Source organism: Gracilinanus agilis, chromosome 3 (assembly GCF_016433145.1).
Source record: "Gracilinanus agilis isolate LMUSP501 chromosome 3, AgileGrace, whole genome shotgun sequence".
NCBI classification, from domain to species: Eukaryota; Metazoa; Chordata; class Mammalia; order Didelphimorphia; family Didelphidae; genus Gracilinanus; species Gracilinanus agilis.
This window is the reverse complement of record NC_058132.1, coordinates 515,998,963-516,020,670: the sequence shown is the minus strand read 5'-3', so window position 1 is coordinate 516,020,670 and position 21,708 is coordinate 515,998,963.

Sequence of the window (21,708 nt, the reverse complement as noted above, 5' to 3'; positions counted from 1 at the left end):
TTAATGTTCTTTGTGATGAAGACTTCAATTGACATTAGAGTCTTTTTAAAATATCATTGTAGTATTAAGCCCTGAATTATGACATTAAAACAGTGCTTCAATAAAAGAAAATTGTAAAAATATTTGAAAAAAAATTAGACTCTTGACACAGTTTATCAGTAACATTTTATGCTGTTATATTGACACCTGGATATTTGTCTTTCTTTGATTCTGAAGTCTCTTATGTTCTACTGATGCCTACATGCAGTGAAGAGGTGACTCTGGGTTATTAATGGCTATGCAGGTTCTGATAGTTTCTATCAAGTTAGAAAAACTTCAAGAACAGAACCAGTGTTAAAATGTATGTCAGTATCTAAACAGAAATCTGTCTTTGAAGAAATTCATTTCTAGGTTTTTTTTTAATTATATTTTTTAGAAAACAATTTTTTCCATAGTTATGTGATTCATGTTCTTACTCTCCTCTCCACCCACCCCAGACCGCCCCCTCAAGCCAATGCGCATTTCCACTGGTTTCTTCATGTGTCATCTATCAAGACCTATTTCCATATTATTGATAATTTCAATGATTTATGACAATTCTGAGGGAATTATGGAAAAGAATGCTCTCCACATTCAGAGGAAGAACTACAGAAGAAAAACAATTACTTGAACACATGGATTGATGCAGACATGATTTGGGATGTAGACTTTAAATGACCACCCTAGTGCAATTATTAATGAATCTAAGTTTGTTTTTTTAATCATTTATTAAATACCTTCTATTATCCAGGTACTATGTTGGGCTGGATTGGCTGGAGGGTCAACTGAATACATCCACTAAAATCAAAGACCTTAGAAAGAACAGATAGAAATCTACACTGATGGAGAGGGTATACACATTGGCAAACATACAGATTCATTAGTTCATTGAGCTAGCATTTATTAAATCCCTACTAAACCATTGACCTAAGCATTATATCTAAGGAGAAAAAAAAGTAGAACACTGCCTTACCCAAGGAGTTTATATACACTCCCCAAAGGGATGAGGATATATATAAACTTATAAAAAATACATTATGATCTGAGACAAGAAAACATAGGTATTCCTGAGCAGTTGGGTTTGTGGTGGTTAGGCTTAAAGGACTGTAAGAATAATAATCATAATAGCAAACATTTACATGCCACGTTAAGGTTTGCAAAGCTCTACAAATATATTTCATGTTATACTCACAATAACTCTGTGAGGTAATAAGCACAATCATTATGTCCATTTTACAGATATTAAAACTCAGGCTAAGAAAACTTAAGTTCATTGAGCAGGATCAAACAGTTATTAAGCACAGAGTCAGGATTCATTATTTAGCTCTTTTTGACAACCGATCTAGTGCTGTATCTACTAGACTCATAGTGGCAAATCTGTGGCTCACATGCCAGAAGAGACATTCAGAGCCCTCTCTGTGGGTACCCGAATCATAGCCACAGCACAGAGTTCCCCAGAGTTTGTTACTAGAAAGCCAGAGGGACCAGGGAAGGGGATTCACCATCACTGTACCAGACCATACTTTCCTTAAAGATACTAAAAGTCAGAGTAAAAAAACCTCCTCTTAGTCAGAATCCAGAGCAAAGGTAAGGAGAAGGTAGTAGAAGACATGATGTCAAGGAGTTTTGAACTGTAGAAGAGACGTAACCATAGAATTTTCATGTTAAAAGGGACCTCAGCAGTCATGTAGTTCAATCTGTCCCTAAAAAAGAATTCTCACTACAATATACCTGTCAGGTCATCTTCTAGCATTTACTTCAATGAAGGGGAGCTCACTACTTTCCAGTGCAACCCATTCTACTTCTAGAGAGCTATAATTGTTAGAAAGGTTTTCCTTATATCCTAGCTAAAATTTGCTTTGTTGCCACTTCCACTCATTGTTCCCTGGTTCTCCCTTCTGAGTCCAAGCAGCATGAGTCTAATCCCTCTTTCATTTGACAGCCTTTCAAGTATGGGAAGAAGAGGGATCCTTTAAGTACTGACATTTTTGACTCCCCGGTGAATTTAGAATCAGAACAAAACAGACACTTCAGAAGGTGGGCTTTGTGAACAAAGTTCTCCCAGCACTTAATAGCTGTGTGGCTCATAAATGTTTACTATATGTCTGATGCTCCAATTGAGTAAACTAGTTCCTGCGTGTAAATTGCCCACCTTCAAAAGATGAATTGGCTTTCTCAAGGAAGTAGACTAAGGTAACCTTAGTTTATAGTAATGATACCCTGCTGCCCTAAAAACAGACAATTCACCACATAAAGGCAGGCAATTTACTTCCAGGGAATAAATTATTCAGTGGGAATATCAGGACCCTCTATATGACTATGAATTTTCACAAATTTTGACTCAGTGAGGAACCTCTCTAGGAAGTGGAATTTCTAACTCTAACATTCATTCAAAGCAAGTAGCCTACAAAATCAGAATTATTATTCAAAAATTTTGATTAGCACTTACTGAATGCCAAATGGTGACAAATAATGATCAAAGTTAATATTTCGGTAGTATTTTAAGGTTTACAAAGAATTTTCATTTATTATATAATTTCATCTCCAAAACAACTGTGTGAGGTAAATGTTATCCCTATTTTGCAAGAGAAGGAAACAAAGCTGGTCAAATTAAGTAATAGACCATGGTTCCATAGTTAGTAAGTATATGAGACAGGATTTTAATTCAGATACACCTGAGGTCAAATCCACAACTTTAACCACTATGCCAGTTGTTATAAATAGTTGATTGTTCGTTTTTTAAAATAAGAAATATCAGAGATTCAGTGGATCTTCATCTAACTATTCAAACCTGTATTTGAAGAAAAATTATTTTTTTGACAACCTTGACAGGTGCTCATCTTTACTCTTCTTAAATGATAACTTAACTACCACTTGGAACTATGCATTCAGTTTTTGGACAATTCTCATTATGAGGAATTTTTTACGTGTAACAAGCTAAAATCTACTTCTCTTCAAAGTCTTCCCATTGCCACTAGCTTTGACCACTATGTTCAAAAAAAAGCAAGGCAAATTTTTCTTCCATATAGAAAATTGTCGAGTCTTGGGGACTTCCTGGTTAAGATGGCGGCAGAGTAAAAAGAAGCTGCTTAACTTCTCCTAACCTAAACATATAGGACTCCTCAAGAAGACATAAAAACAAATCCAGAGGAGCGAAGGGACCCAACAACAGGGTGCAGCATTGGTGGTACATGGAATCGGGGTATATCCATGTTATAAAGGGTTGAAACAGCTCTCACTAAAACACGAGCTAAGCAACCCCCTCCCGCACCCCATACCATCTACAGTGCCAAAGCCAGCACATAAGAGTTAGAGCAAGTTTGGGGCATGCATTAAGTCCTTGGCACCTACCTGGGGTCACCAGGGCCTGCTCCTGAGAGACTTAAGACCCCAAGAGGCTAAAGAACACATGGACTTTGAGCACAGGCACGAGTGCGGGCATGGACCCAAGCCCAGACATGGAACCTGAGCTCAGGTGAGGACTCGGATCTTGAGAACAGGTGCGGACCTTGAGTGGAGACCTAGTGCAGAGGGGTACACAACTGTGGAAGCAATGCCCTGAGACTGTTAAAGGAACCTCAGACAGAGGAACAAGCAAGGGGACCACCAAGAGGCTTGACCCTGAGAACAACTAAACCTAAGACCTCAGGAGCCTAAAGAGAGCAGACAGACCCCAAGTGTGAAGATAAACCTGAGAGGGCACAGGGCTAACAATGGCAAGCCAGAAACAAGAATCCCAAAAGAAAAAAATCATCAAGAAGAAATCTGTAACACTTGACAACTTTTACACAGATAAAATCCAAACAAGAAAGCAGACAGCAGAGGAGAACAAACAAGTAATCATGTCCAAACCTTCCCAAAATAATGAAAACTGGCCACAAGCTATTGAAGAGTTCAAATCTGAGATTATGAGGAAAATGGAAGAGATCTGGTAAGAAAATAATAGTTTAAAAGGCAGAATTTTGCAACTGGAAAGTGAGGCTCAGAAATCAAATGAACTGATAAGCAAATTGAACACCAGATATGACCAGATTGAAAAGGAAAACCAGTACCTAAAGGCTACAATTGAGCAATTAGAAGCCAATGATCTCTCAAGACAACAAGAACAAATAAAACAAAGGCAAAAGACTGCTAAAATAGAAGGAAACATGAAATATCTGAATGAGAAAGTGACTTACCAAGAAAACAGGTCTAGAAGAGACAATCTGAGAATCATTGGTCTTCCTGAAAAAGCAGAAATTAATAGAAATGTGGAATCTATACTAAAAGAAAATTATTCAGCAAAATTGCCCTGAAGCTTTACAACAAGAGAGCAATAAAGACATTGAAAGGATCTATAGATCACCCTCTACACTAGACCCTGAAAACACAACCCCCAGGAATATAATAGCCAAATTCAAGAGCTTCCAAGTAAAAGAAAAAATTTACAAGAAGCCAGAAAGAGACAATGCAGATATCAAGGAGCACCAATCAGGAACACACAGGATCTGGCAGCCTCCACACTAAAAGACCGCAAGGTTTGGAATATGATATTCAGAAATGCAGGAGAACTGGGTCTACAACCACGGATCACCTACTCATCAAAACTAACTATATACTTCCAGGGGAAAGTTTGGGCATTCAACAAGATAGAAGATTTCCAAGTATTTACAGAGAAAAGACCAGGACTAAATGAAAAGTTCGATATCCAACCACAAAAATCAAGAGAGACATGAAAAGGTAAATAAGAAACAGAGGGGGAAGAAAGAAAACTCGTATTTTTTAAATTTGCCTCTTTAAGAGCTTCAATATGATCTAATTATTGGTATTCATATGTGGAGAAATGTTATGTATAGTTCTCTTTATGGAACTCTATTCACTATTATAGTATTAACTATTATAGTAATTAGAAGAATTATTCATAGGGAGAGGTTGGAATACTAAATGGTCTAAGATGATATGGGAGTGGGAAAGAGGGGGGTGAATAGTAGAGGACACCAAGAGAAACTTGAATGAATAAGAAAAATAGGATATTCTTTTACACACAAAGAGGGCATGGCAAGGGGAAGGGATGAATACTATTATAAGAAGGAGAGGAAGAGAGCATTAAGAGGTAATATTTAAACCTCACTCTCAGTGTAATTAACCCTTAGAGGGATGAGTAGCTTTATACATTGGGATATAAAACGCTATCTAACCCTACTGAGAAAGTCAGAAGGGATAAACCAAGGGGAGCAGGGGAGTGGGGAGGTCAAAAAAGGGAGGGGAGAAGAAGGGGGAGGGAATTCATTAGGCCTTAAAAAGAAAAAAGAGGGTAATAATAAGGGAGGGCATAGAAAGGGAAGTAAATCAAGGGAGGGGACAAGGGTTACTGGCATAAAGCAAACTACTGGTTTAAAAGGAAATAGTGTAAGAAGAAGGAGTAGAACTAGGAGAGGATACCAAAATGTCAGCTTATACGCAACTGATAATTATAACTCGGAATGTGAATGGAATGAACTCGTAAATAAAACAGAAGCAAATAGCAGAGTGGATGAGAAACAAAAATCCTACCGTATGTTGTCTACAAAAAACACATATGAGACGGATGGACATACACAGGTTTAAGATAAAGGGCTTGAGCAAAATCCTTTGGGCCTCAAATGAGAAAAAGAAGGCAGTAGAGGCAATTATGATTTCTGATAAAGCCAAAGAAAAAATAGATATGATTTAAAAAGACAGGGAAGGTCATTACATTCTGATTAAAGGCAGCATAGACAATGAGGAAATAACATTGCTCAGTATGTATACATCAAATGGCATAGCATCCAAATTTGTAAAGGAGAAACTGGCAGAGCTCAAGAAGGAAATAGATAGTAAAACCATACTAGTGGGAGATCTAAATATCCTTCTTTCAGATCTAGATAAATCAAACCAAAAAATAAATAAGAAAGAGATAAGAAAGATGAATGAAGTCCTAGGAAAAATTAGATTTAATAGATATGTGGAGGAAAATAAATAGGAACAAAAAGGAATACATCTTCTTTCCAGCTGCACATGGCACATTCACAAAGATTGACCATGTAATAGGACATAGAAACATTGCAAACAAACGCAAAAGAGCAGAAATAATAAATGTAACCTGCTCCAATCATAATGCAAAAAAAAAATAATAATTAGTAAGGGCACCTGGACAGGCAAATCAAAAACTAATTGGAAATTAAATAATATGATTCTCCAAAACCAGCTAGTCAAAGAAGAAATCATGGAAACAATCAACAATTTCATTAAAGAGAATGGCAATGATGAGACATCCTACCAAACTTTGTGGGATGCAGCCAAGGCAGTACTCAGGGGGAAATTTATATCCTTGAGTGCATATTAGGGAGGGCAGAGATTAATGAATTGGGCATGCAATTTAAAAAATTAGAAAGTGAGCAAATTAAAAATCCCCAGATGAAAACTAAATTAGAAATACTAAAAATCAAGGGAGAAATTAATAAAATCAAAAGTAAAAGAACTATTGAATTAATAAATAAGACTAGAAGCTGGTATTTTGAAAAAACAGATAAAATAGATAAAGTATTGGTCAATCTAATAAAAAAAAAGGAAAGAAGAAAACCAAATTGACAGTATCAAAGATGAAAAGGGAGACCTCACCTCTAATGAAGGGGAAACTAAGGCAATCATTAAAAACTATTTTGCCCAATTATATGGCAATAAATATAGCAATCTAGGAGATATGGATGAATGTTTACAAAAATACAAATTGCCTAGATTAACAGCAGAAGAAATAGAATACCTAAATAATCCCATATCAGAAAAAGAAATTGAACAAGCCATCAAAGAACTCCCTAAGAAAAAATCACCAGGGTCTGATGGATTCACAAGTGAATTCTTTCAAACATTCAAAGAGCAACTAATCCCAATACTATACAAATTATTTGATATAATAAACAAAGAAAGAGTCCTACTAAATTCCTTTTATGACACAAATATGATACTGATTCCAAAGCCAGGTAGATCAAAAACAGAGAAAAAAAAACTATAGATCAATCTCCCTAATGAACATAGATGCAAAAATTTTAAATAGAATATGAGCAAAGGACTCCAGCAAGTGGTCAAGAGGATCATCCACCATGATCAGGTGGGATTTATACCAGGAATGCAAGGATGGTTCAACATTAGGAAAACCATCCACGTAATTGACCATATCAACAATCTAACAAACAAAAATCACATGATTATCTCAATAGATGCAGAAAAAGCCTTCGAGAAAATATAGCACCCATTCCTATTGAAAACTCTGGAAAGTATAGGAATAGAAGGACCTTTCCTAAAAATAATAAACAGTATATACCTAAAACCATCAACAAGCATCATATGCAATGGGGATAAATTAGTAGCCTTTCCAATAAGGTCAGGAGTGAAACAAGGATGCCCATTATCTCCTCTATTATTTAACATTGTAATAGAAACACTAGCAGTACCAATTAGAGAAGAAAAAGAAATCAGAGCTATCAAAATAGGCAATGAGGAGAATAAAGTATCACTCTTTGCAGATGATATGATGGCCTACTTAAAAAATCCTAGAGAATCATCTAAGAAGCTTGTAGAAATAATCAACAACTTTAGCAAAGTTGCAGGATACAAAATAAATGCACATAAATCATCAGTATTTCTATATATTTCCAACACATCACAGCAGCAAGAGGTAGAAAGAGAAACACCATTCAAAATCACCCTAGACAATATAAAATACTTAGGAATCTATCTACCAAAACAAACACAGGAATTATATGACAACAACTACAAAACACTTTCCCAACAATTAAAACTAGATCTAAACAATTGGAAAAATATTGATTGCTCTTGGGTAGGATGAGCTAACATAATAAAAATGACCATTCTACCCAAATTAAATTACCTATTTAGCGCCATACCTATCAAACTACCAAAAAAAATTTTTACTGAATTAGGAAAAACTATAACAAATTTCATCTGGAATAACAAAATATCAAGAATATCAAGGGAAATAATGAAAAGAAATGTGAAGGAAGGGTGCCTAGCAGTACCAGATATTAAACTGTAATATAAAGCAGTGGACATCAAAACAGTATGGTACTGGTTAAGAGACAGAAGGGAGGATTGGTGGAATAAACTTATGGTAAGTGACATCAGCAAGACAATGTATGATAAGCCCAAAGAGCCCAACTTTGGGGACAAAATCCACTATTTGACAAAAACTGCTGGGAAATTTGGAAAACAATATGGGAGAGATTAGGTTTAGATCAACATTTCACACACTACACTAAGATAAATTCAGAATGGGTGAATGACTTGAATATAAAGAGGGAAACTATAAATAAGTTAAGTGAACATAGAATAGTTTTCTTGTCAGATCTCTGGGAAAGGAAAGATTTTAAAACCAAGCAAGAGTTAGAGAAAATTACAAAATGTAAATTAAATGGTTTTGATTATAACGAACTAAAAAGCTTTTGTACAATGAAAAACAATTTGGCCAAAATCAGAGGGGAAACAACAAATTGGGAAAAAAATCTTTATAACAAAAAACTCTGACAGGGGTCTAATCACTCAAATATACAATGAGTTAAACCAATTGTACAAAAAATTAAGCCATTCCCCAATTTATGTATGGGCAAGAGACATGAATAGGCAATTTTCAGATAGAGAAATCAAAACTATCAATAAGCTCATGAGAAAGTGTTCTAAATCTATAATAATTAGAGAAATGCAAATCAAAACAACTCTGAGGTATCACCTCACACCTAGCAGATTGGCTAAAATGAAAGAAGGGGAGAGTAATGAATGCTGTTGGGGATGTGACAAAACTGGGATATTAATGCATTGCTGGTGGAGTTGTGAACTGATCCAACCATTCTGGCTGGCAATTTGGAACTATGCTCAAAGGGCTATAAAAGAATGACTGCCCTTTGATCCAGCCATACCACCATTGGGTTTGTACCCCAAAGAGATCATAGATAAACAGACTTGTACGAAAGTATTTATAGCCGCGCTTTTTGTGGTGGCAAAAACCTGAAAAATGAGGGTATGCCCTTCTATTGGGGAATGGCTGAACAAATTGTGGTATATGCTGGTGATGGAATACTATTGTGCTAAAAGGAATAATAAACTGGAGGAATTCCATGTGAACTGGAGAGACCTCCAGGAATTGATGCAGAGCAAAAGGAGCAGAGCCAGAAGAACATTGTACACAGAGACTGATACACTGTGGTAAAATAGAATGTAATGGACTTCTGTACTTGCAGCAATGCAATGACCCAGGACAATTCTGAGGGACTTATGGAAAAAAAACACTACCCACATTCAGAGGAAGGACTGCAGAAGTGGAAACAGAAGAAATACAACTTCTTGAACACATGTTTGAGGCGGACATGATTGGAGATATAGACTCGAAACTACTACACCAATGCAACTATCAACAATTTGGAAATAGGTCTTGATCAATGACAAATGTTAAAACCAGTGGAAATAAGCATCAGCAATGGGGGGGATGTTGAGGGGTGAAGGGGAAAGTAAGGGCATGAATTATGTAACCATGTTAACTTTTCGAAAAAATAAATATTAATAAATGTTTAAAAAAAGAAAATTGTCAAATTTTAAAAGTTAGATAGCTATATTCTCCATAAGTAATTTCATTTCCATGATAAGTATCTTCTTTTTCTTCAAATATTCCACATATGATATAATTTCAAGTTGGTGTCAACAACCTATTCATCCTCCTCTGGACATGTCAAAGATTATTAATGTCTTTCCTCAAATGTAGCTTCCAGAAATAGATGATCTATTTGGAAAGACAAAATGTTTGAATAAAAATTTCATGAGAATGACTATGAAACAAAAAATCTGTCCACATAAGATAATATGACCTACAATACAGGAGAATGAACTTGAAAATATTGGGAGGAAGCAGAGTTCAGTATTAATCTTAGATGGGCCTTGTAATGAGGAGTTGTTAGATTCCACTCTGTGTTCTGAGAAAGGTTACAAATTTAGTACCCTGTTGGATAAACAAGGAAGCTGGCACATCCTTTGCCCAGTCAATTGGCTATATCTACTTTTGATTCACCTAGATGCTCTATTATGAAGAGAGATATCTATCCTTAGACCACCTGGTCAGTATGCCCTCCCCATTTTTAGAAAGATGCCAGTGGATTATAATTACAAAGGAAAATCAACTCTTCAGATACATATGTGTATATATATATATATCCAATTGATCTCATTAATTTGATTTTTCTATAAAATTATACATTGCATTTGAATATTGTGACATGGCGTCCTATGTTTGAGAGGGATGAGTTCATATTATCTACCCAATCTACTTACACCAAGATTAAATATGGCATCCTGACTTGCTCAGAAGAGAGTCTGCAGTATTCCATGAAGAGTGAACACTCATAGGATTATATATTTATACTTAGAAGTGATATGGGAAGTCATTAAGTCCAGCTATTTCATTTTATAAATAAGGAAATGAAAGCCCAGAGAAACTGATTGACTCCCCCTTGGTCACATAGTTAGATAAAGCTTATCCAGAATTCATACCAAGATCTTCAAACTCAAAAACTAGCATTCTTTCTACTACAACAAGAAGATGTAGCATGAGCATTGGCCACACCGTGGTAAGCATCTCAGCAGGAGGGTTAAACCTCTGAAAGGTCCCCACCCCTTGGGTGAATTAGGAGGATGTCTACGCCAATCACAAAAATCAGAAATATCTTAATATCCTTAGGTTAATAAAATAGAGATGTTTATTCTGATGAAAATAGAATTTTTGAAATTTAAAATAAAGACCATTACTCATTATTCCATTGTAGGGGAATAATAGGCATATGAATCATTTGCATTGGAGAAGGGTTCCTTTCTATCTCCCATATGACCATTGCACTGAAATGTCATGAGTGCCTGTGACAAAAACAGCTCTGTCCCTCCAAGCACTGATCCAGCCTTCAATTTATTTCCCATGTTTTCCCCAGGCAGCCACTGGCTAATGTTCATTGTCTGTCTCATACCACAAAGGAATACATGGAATTGCTTTAAAATGAAAAGGCAAAAAGAGACAGAAAACTGCCTACATATATTTTCTAATGTAGTTACCTAATAGTTATGATACAGAAAGAAGAATCCTAGTTAAGGCACCAAGAGGTTCAAAGCACAGAGAATTAGAAAAGAGATGTTGCTAAAATCCATAATCTCAGATGTCTATAAATAAAGCTAAAAGAACAGTTAACAAGCAAGATGAATTGGAGTGCCTAATGAATGGTAGCCAATTTAACATTATAGGTATCACTGAGACCTGGTGAAATGAGACCAATGACTCAGAGATGGATATGAATGGAAGGGCATAAAACCAGGAGAGATTTATTAAAAAGAATGGGGGGAGGGGAATAATTAACATTGTTAATTAACAAAATATACTACTGAGAAGAAATCCAAGGGCCTAATGGGAAAGCATGGAGGGGAGCATTGGAAAAAAAATCAATGGAGGCAGACATGATACTGTGATCAGAATATGCTGCAGACCACCTGGACAGTAAAAGGGAATAGATGAAAGACTTCAGAAACAAATCAATCACAATTCTGGCACAGAGATATGATATAATACTCTTTGGGGATAGAGGAGAGGTTTCAAGACATCTGCTAGAAACTTCCCTTTGCCAAAAACTGAGAAGGTAATATTTTATTTGTTTTTTGTAATGTTGATTCTTCAAAAGGTATATGAACCATCAAGGAAAATTCAGATTATGAATCTGATTCTCAAAAGCAAGGAGGAGCAAGTTGCTGAAGTAGAAATGATAGGAACTTTGGAGGTAAGTGATTACTCCATCTTCACACTTGTGACAGATATAGAGAATAAAGCTGAGAGTAGTCTGACATACATTCTAAATGCTGGAAGGATAGATTTCAGAGTGTGCAGGAGAAGGATAGATAGGATGCCATGGACCATATTTCTAGAGGGGGAAATAGCCCAAAGGGGATAGGAAGCTCCCAAGAATGAACTTATGAAGAAACAAAAAGAACTTTAAGGAGGAAAAAATGGTAGCAATCTCATTATATCAATTTAGATACCCAAGGAGTTTATCAATCAACTTAGATTTTTAAAAGACATGTAAAGAGGATGAAAAAAAGGACAGGCATCAGGGAAAGCATAAAAAGTATAGCATGATCCTTTAAGAAGATGTCAAAAGTATTAAAGCTCAAATGAACTGAGATTGATGAGAAAAGCTAAAGATAGAAAAAATTAAACAAATGCATAGTTTTTAGGAGATTGCTTCTTTAACTATATTTCAAGAAATAGGATTTTTTTAAAGGGAACAGACTACTGCTTAGGAGAGGGGATAATTTTTAAATGAAGTTTGGGATTTATCCAATCTGCAAATGATACGAAGCTAAAAGTGATAGAAATACAACGAATAACAGCAATGGGTCCAAAAAGAGCTTGAAAGTTGGAACAATTTAACAGAGATAAATGTAAAGTATTATTCTTATACTGAAAAATTATTCCACTATTACAAAATGGAGACATGATCAGCATACAACTCTTCTGAAAAAAAGTCTGGAGTTTAGTGAACCACAAGTTCAACATCTAAGAATCCACCCTGTGATTTGGAGGTCAAGATAGTTAATACAACTTTACAACTGCAGTAAGAGACACAATGTCCAAGGAAAAGGAGGTGATATTCCTGCTAAACCATGGCTTTGTCAGAACATCTGGAGTATTATATTCAGATCTGCATGCCACATTTTAGGAAGGGCACTAGTGAGCTGGACAGTATCCAGAGAAGAGCGACCAAGATATTGAAAGACTTAGAGTTCGTGACATATGAGGATCATTTGAAGGAAATGTGCATTTTTAGTCTGGATAAGATAATATTTGAAAGAGACATGATTTCTGCTTTCAATTATTTAGAAGGCTGTCACATAAAAAGAGGGATTGGACTTGTTATGTTATTCTGTGACTGTGATGACAAGCATGGAGAAAGAGAAAAAAAGATCCCGTCAGAATCTAAAGACTCAGAGGGCAATGTTGAGTAAACTACCATAGAGTCAGTCAGTCAATTATCATTTATTAAGTATTTACTGTGTACCAGGCACTAGGCTAAGCACTGAGAATACAAAAAAATGGCAAAAGACAGGTCCTATTTTCAAGAATATTATATCTAATCTAGGAGCTGGAGAAAGAGGGATCTAATGGCAAGACTTTAACTCAATGGAGCAGGCAAAGATGGATTCCCAGGACCATCTGAAGGGTTCTTTTAGATGGATCTTTTAGTGTCTCTGAAAAAAAAATTAGTGAAAGGAAAGAAATTTTTGAATGATCCAGAGGCATTATGAACCATAAAATGGGAAAATAATAGTACTTCTTCCCAGGATTCTCTTGAGGACAAAATGATACCTGTAAAGTACTCTGCAAGATTTAAGTATCTCTGTAAATATTAGATATTATTAGTATCATTATTGTATCTGATTAATTAGCCATGAATTAAAATAACAGCACTCTCAGTCATCCTAAATGTCCTTATGATTTAGAAAACATGGCACAGAAATCTTTGCCATCTCACTGAAATCCAAATGTATAAAGCTCTGCTATTCCTCAAATCTCTTAATCTCATAACTACTTAAAGAAAAAAATGAGTTCAGTTCACTGTAATTTTTATTGTCCCATGCTTTTGAAGTCAGTTTACCATGATTTTTTAAACCTATGCAGGCTTCTATTGATCACCAATTCCATAGGTGCTCATAATCCTTTATCTAATAATGTATTTCTAGAATTTTGCAGAGGTCATATCAAACTAGGTGGCTTATAATTTCCACAATCAACCTTTTGCCTCATCATGAGAATCGGGATATGTGTATCCCTCTAGCCTTCTCCTTCTCCTGTACACCATGGTCTCTGATATTTCATCAGCATTAGTTCTATTGCCACATCAGTAAAATTAGTTGTTACCCTGGAACTTAATTTACTTTGCTTTAGAGAACTGAAATTAAATAATACATCCATGTGCTTTTTTTGCTATTCTTACAGTTCTTAAGCTTCATTTCCCTCACTCATGCTTATTCCAATTAGAAAATTCTTTTTTGACAGAGAAGGCAGAAGAAGGAAATTTGAGTATGTTCTATTTCTTTATTAATTCAATCCAACAAACATTTACTTATTAAGTATCTACTAGGGATCAAGTACCATAAATAATTCTGGTAATAAAAAGACAAAACCAAAACAGTCTTCTACCTCAAGGAGATTACATTCTCCTGAGGTAACCTACATGTACACAGAAAATTAAATATGAAATAAAAGTTATTTCTAGAAGAAGAGAACTAGTAGTGGGTAGCAGGGATATGATAAAATTTGGAAAGATCATTATAGGAGATGACACAAACAGAATTTTGAAAGAAATTGGATTTTCTACGAAGCAGAAGCAAGAATTCCAGACATAAGGAATAACCTGTTCTAAGATCTAGAGAGAAGGAACAGCAAACAGACCATTTTAGCTAGAATCTAAAAGTAAGGATAGTAATGAGCCATTACACTGAATATGTAGGCCAGGCTAGATTAGGTAGGGCTCTATAAACTCAACAACTAAATTAGCATTTTGGCCTAGACTCAAAAGAGAGGCACTGAAGCTTCTTGAGAATTACAAAGCATCAATTAAGCTCTTACAATGTGCCCAGCATTGTGCTCAATTCTAGGTATACAGATTCAAGTAAGCAAGACTGTTATTCCCTTGACTCAGTTTACCTATAGGAGAAAGCACATCAAAGTGAGCTAGAAAGAGACTCGAGGAAGTGTGAGTGCAACAGCATGTTTTCAAAATGTCTAAGGAGTAATTGTGAAGACCTGATTTTGAGCAAGATATTGTAAAAACTCACGTAATGAAAGCCAGTTCCCAACTCCAGAGACAAGGTTCTGATGGACCAATGATGAGTTAGATGAGGAAGATTGAGGCAAAGTTTTAGAAATACCTGGAGTGAAGAATAATGAAATGATTGGTCCTGTTCTTCATTAATAACAATTTGGCATCTTAAGTAGAGAATGGATTAGAGAGGTAAGAGATTAAATACAAAGAGACTAATTAAGAATTTGTTGTAGTAATCCAAGTAAAAGGTGCAAAGAGCCTAAATTAGGTACCTCTCTCAGTGGAAAGAAGGTCATACTACCAAGATATATTGTAAGTAGAATCAACAAGTGTTGGCAAGTGATTCAATATGGACAGTTGGTGTGGTATTACTAGCATAAACTATGTCTGTAACTATAACTCTTCCTTGTTCTTCTTCCTCCAATCATATTTTTTTTATAATCTGTTGTAAAACATACTAGGATTTTTCCTCCTAACCTCTTAAGTCTGTGATATGATTCTGAATTTGTCCTTCATTAGGTTCCCTTCTTTCCATCTTTGGTCCATATCTTTGTACTATGAGCTCACAGAAACCCTCTATTATGACTGTTTTCTTCATTATTCCTCTTTCCTTTCTTATTTATCAATATTGTTTCAGGCTAAATTTTAAGAATTTCATTTTTATGACTTCTTGCCTTGAGTATTCTTTTTCAGATTCTTTGACTAAAAGATTTATTTAATCTTTTTTAAATCTGTATAAATATATTTTCCTACAGTTTGGAGTACATGATTCATTTTATTTAATTGAATTCAATTTAATCTGAAATTTATATAGCACCTATTACATACATAGCTTCATACTAGAAGCTGAAGGAGATAGAAAGTTATAAGAAGAAATGTGTTTTTCCTTAGCAAGCTTAAAATCAATTAGTGAGTTATGATACATAACCACAAGTGTGTATTATAAAATATACTAGAAGTACATATCCAGAGATATAATTATAACACAATCTGAAAAAGTAAAACATCATTTCCAATTTCAAAAGTCAAGAAAAACTTCATTAGAAAATAACATTTTATGTGAGTCTTGAAAAACTGGTTGGATTTCAATAGGCAAAGAAGGGAAGATATGTTTGATCCCCTGTTTCTTTCCTCAACTACGTTAAGATGTGACAAAACCACGTTTTCTGAATTTACTTTGTCACACTTCCCCCCACTTGTGACTTATTGAATCACTCTACCTTGCTCACTAACCCATTCACCCCACGTGTTTCCTTCCACAAAGTGCTCTTCTGCTAACTAATCTTGGCATGGAGATGACCCTAGCTTCTTAAAAACTATTCCAAGTACAAGGTTCTGATAGATTATAACATAATAGAAAGGCTTTTAATACTATCCCAGAAAGAGGTTATCTGCTTTCCACTGACTGTTCTAAAGAAGCATGGGGAGGGTTGACACTTGTCAGTGAATTTTTTGACTATAACCATCTGTAAAAGAAAGAAAAATTTAAAAAAAGACCCCAGTTTTCAGTGATCCACTTATACTTCTTTACTGACAGAGGCAGAATGGCAGAAAAGATATAGAATAACAGTATTTAGAGTGTCTAAAAATTGTAATGTAGGATTTATGCAAGTTCTCTTGCATTTGCAAAATTACCCTAGGCAATCCTGTCAGTGAGGAGAATGGAACTTTGGCCCAGCTAGTGCCAGTCTCAAGACCTGACTGTTGGAGCTGGGACTATAAATACCCCTGGAGAACCAATCTGGGGATTCTGATTTCCTTGACCTCACCCAGACACCCAGCTACCCCTGTATTTCCCTTGGGACCCTGGGTGGTGGGTTGTGGAATGTGGGCAGGAATTAGATAAGTCAGCCTAGTCACAGGGACACCCCTAAACCAAATCATCAACCTCATCTGTCTAGCTGGTGAACCACTTAACATCAGGGCAGTGGAAATTATCTCTGGCTGAGGGGCTGGTTCCCTCAGCCTGATCTTACCTTCTGAGACCCTCTGCCAAAACTGGCCAGTCACCCTTGGCAACTGCTTCTCCAGGCCCTAAACCGTCTTTCCTCAGTTTCCCTCCTATGTTTAAATAAACCCTTAACCTGATACTGAGAGCTTTTATAGTTATTTATAACATCTTCCAGGGCTAAGGGGCTGTGGAGAGAGAAGATAGCAACCACTTGCCTTCAGAGGGAGTATTGGCCAGGTATCCATTTTATTCAGGAAGTGTGAGAGTTTCACTTCCTGTTGGTTACTGCTTTCTCTCCAGCAGGGAGGGGCTCCTCACTCTCCACCTTAAAGGAAGCTACAGACAGCAGGGAGACTGGGCATCTCAGCTTAGGCATACTGATCCCTGGCTGTCTCAAATCAACAAATAGTGTAGTTGTAGGCTCCCTGGCCCAGGTGACTCATTGATACCACCAGCTCCCCTGTTATCAGCCACTTTACCCCCTTACTACAAAATTAACTCAGTCGGTGGTATTCTTAGCATGTGACTCTTTCCTAATGATCAAAGAGTGAGCATTCAAAAAATCTAAAACTAAAAAAACTAAAAAAAAAAAAAACTAAATTAAAAAAAACCTGAATCTTACCAATGCAAGGCATAATGAATGGTAAGGCCATCCAGACACTCCCATTTTTAGCTAAATGGATTTTCCAAACTTTAGAATATCATATAACTTCCTAGAAGAGAGCCATAACCACTCAAAAATGTTTGGCCTGACCTTCAACCCCAGGGGAAAAAACCCAATAACAACAACAAATAAAAGAAGAAAATCTATTGCTTTCCTCATGATGTGAAAATCTATAGAACTCACCTTTAAGTATATAAAGATAGAGATAAAAATAAATGTATAGTAGACAAATAGTAAAACTAGATTGAAAATTGTGCCAAGAACTTAACAGGAGGGAAACAGCCTGGATTTCTTTGAAATAATTTGAGTGCCTTTAACAACTCTGAATTTTACCACCAAAACAAAGGCTTATCATTTCAGTATAAATATTCTGATATTTTTATTTATACAACTATGGGATATGAAACATTCAAATCACTGAAGAATTTAAAATATACATTGAAAGAAGGCAGGGAACTAATAGTCCTGGATGTAAAACATGGATCTACTCTACTTGTATTAATAAAAATGAAATGACTCTATTGATGGAAATGTCATCAATCATAGATATGGAATCAGGTAGGGGGGAGCATCAACGTTTAAAAAGTAGGAATTCTGTAAGGAGAAACCTTTATAATGTGGAATTTGTAAAAGGAATAGCAACTGAATAACTGAACAACATGTTTATGGGAAGGCATGGACAAGAGCCTCACAGAATGCATAAGTATATTGGGTTATGATATGCATTTCTGAATAGCAAACTAACTTTGATAAAATCATAGATCTATTTGAGAATGAAAGGAGTACATCCCAGGTAATGGAACAACTCATTGTTCCTAGTTGTGCCCTTTTAAAATCAAGTAAAATAATTCAATCTTTATTCTATGTAACAGCCTTTCAAATAATTTAAGATGGAGCATCATGTTCTCACAGTCTTCTCTTCACTAAGTTACACTGACAACTAGCCGTTTATGAATATGCTTTCAGTCTGGTTGTTCAATTAGGATCAAGTCCACTAAATTGTACTATTATATTGCCTGTATCTCTCCATCATTTTTTTCATCAACATGACAATAGCATGACAATCATGACAAAAGTATATCTATTGACAAAGAAAGAACAGAGTCCAAAAGAAAATTGAAACATACAATTCTTTACTTGTTTTCCTTCAGGAGTTTTTCTTTAGTGCAAGCAATGTGTCTTTTCCCCAACATGATGAACATGAACATGTATAATCTATATTATATCACCTGCCTTCTTAGAGAGGGGAGAGAGAGAATATAGATTACAAAATATAAGAAAATATATACTTTTTAAATTGTATTGAAATGAATTTTGAAAAAATAAATTATTACAATAAAAATGATAAATTTTGCCCGCTGCTTTACTGAAAATCCACATAAATTATGTCCTTAGCAATTCCTTAATTTTTTTAGTCTAGTCATTTACTTGTGATTTCACTGGTATGGAAATTCTCTCTACTGTTGGAGATTGCAACTTTTCTGTATTCTTTGTCTTGGATACATTCCTATATCTCAGATATGGTAGGTAACTTACCAAGATTCACATTAAAAGTAATCATATCAAAAAAGGAAATGAAGTCAGTATGGGATGACTTCTTGATGAAGCCAAGCTGTCTTTAAGCTCACTATTTCCTTCATTAATAATTCCCTAAATAATATAGGACAGAATTTTGCCAGGAATAAAAGTCAAATTCTTTGGCTTAAAGTTTTCAGGCTCCATTATCTTCTACTTTTTTTGAAATAAGAAAATACCTGCCTTTTTATGATACTATGGCAACTCTCCAATTCCATAAAATCATTCATATATCACTCATAATGACTTGGCAATGACATGATCCAATTCTTTCAATAGCATATGATGCTACTGAAACAGGCATAGAACCAAAAGATTATTTATTTAGAGCTGAAAGGGACCTTAAAAGTTATCTAACTCAGACCTCCCCCATGTTACAGATGAGGAAAGTGAGGTGTAAATAGAGAAATCAACTTGCTTAAGACCAAAGAGGTAACAAGTGGAAGATCTAGGCTTTGAACCTATATCCTATGATTCAGATTTAGTATCTTTTCATTTTACCAGGCAGCATTTGTGTCAAATGTCTTGAATTTATCAATGAAATCTCAGAATCTCTTTCTTGTATTGGAGAAGACTTCCCTATTAGACCTTTTTTGTTATATCCTTTGTAGTGAAAAGATCATTTCCATAGAAAGAAAACAAGTCTCCCCACTATTACCACCAAATTTGGGAATTTGGCAGTTCTGCCTTCTTTTCATTATTAGTTACCATTGTCTCTTCTACCACAAGGCATGATCCTATTCCTTCTTTGATTCTCTCCTTTTCCCCCACATAACAAAGGAAGAAAACATGTATTCTTAGATATTCTCACCAATCTTAGTTCATTCTGAACTTTAGCACTCCTGATACTTTTTTGATAGGTTTATTCTATAGTTTTTAGTCATTCTTTGATGCTGGTCTTTTCTTCCATCTTCTTCACTTGCCTTTAAAAAAAAGGACCAGGTTGATTGATGAGTTCCCTGTGTATCTGAATTGGTCTCCTGAGAAATCTACCCTTTTCCTTTTTCCTTGAATGCTCTCTCTGTCTCTCTGTCTCTGTCTGTCTGTCTCTCTGTCTCTGTCTCTCTTTCTCTCTGTCTCTGCCTCTCTCTGTCTCTCTGTCTCTCTCTGTCTCTCTGTCTCTCTGTCTTTCTCTCTCTCTCTCTCTCTCTCTCTCTGTCTTACTGAGCTGAGTTCCTGAGATTTAGTACATGGGATCCCACCTATCTTTTCTCTTAACATTTTAAAATGTGCTCTTTTAAAAGTTAGAGTTCATGTCATACTGTGCCCAGATTTCTTCTACATCCAAAAATTTGAAGATAGACCTGTCACTTCTGCCTCAGATGACCTCATTTCTCACAAGAACAACTTTTTTTTTACTTGTTGCTGAGACTCAGAAACAGAATAGAATTTTCCCTTTGTCATTTCCTTTACCTTTTGAAAGATGAAACTATCATTAAAGCAAGTGGATAAAAATTTAGTTTCACATTTTCAGCAGAGAGTTCTAGCAGATGTCCAGATAATTGAAGGCTCTCTTCACAACTATGTCATGTTGCTGTGCCAGGCTTGTGATCTCTTTTCTGAATGCATCTATTTGTTCTGTCCAGGAGGTAGACAGTAAAATCTGATGACAATATTACTTCTATTCCTGCCTCCCTTGATATTCACCCTAAAGCTTTCCACCATGCTTCCCCCTCTGGGTCCTGGATTTCCTTACATGAGTATATCTTATTAATGTATAATAGTCACTGTGCCCCACCTCTTAGCTCTCCTGTTTCTTTTTTAATAGGGTATATCCTTTGAGATCCAAATTCCAGACACGTCTCTCCTCTAACCAAATACCAGTTATACTTGTGCTATCAAATGTGCTTCCTTGTGTTAGGATCTCTATTTTATCTTACTTCTTATTCATACTTCATTCTTTTATATTTAGACATAGGAGAGCATGTTTTTTAAAAACCATTTTTATTACTGGTGCCTTTCTTGATTTAATGCCCTGTTAACTGCTGGATGTCAACCACCATTCTTTTTTCTACATTGTAAACATTCTATGATATCTAGCATAATAGATATAAATAGGCACTTCTCTCACTCTACCTAGTTTTTCCATTTAAAGTATTTCTAATTAGATTTGCAAGATTTTAAACAAATACATTATTTGATTTCTATTTATTTTATGAATGCATTTTCTTCTTATGCAACATCTCATAAATATGTTTGGATCACCCTTTCTTCCTCTTCCAAAGGAGCAAGCTCATGTAATAAAAATTCAAAAGAAAAACAGAAACATAAAAAAAAATTCAACAAAACTAGCTATTAGAGTAGACTTAAATAATTCTTGACCCACTGTAACCCACACCTCAGCAATGAAGGGATGGAGGTCCATTACCTCTGCTTTTTTATGAAACCAAGTTGATATTATTATTATTATTGTTATTATTATTATTATTATTATTATTATATAGCATTCAATATTTTTTGTTCTTTTCATTTACATTCTTCTAGTCATTGTGTATATTATTTTTTCTGTCCCAACTTACTTCAGTCTATATCAGTTCATATGAGTATTTCTATGGTTCTCTGAATTATTTATTTTTAAAAGCATATTAAAAAAATTCAAGTTTATTTACACTGTGAGTATTTCTACCTCCCAATGAAATAAT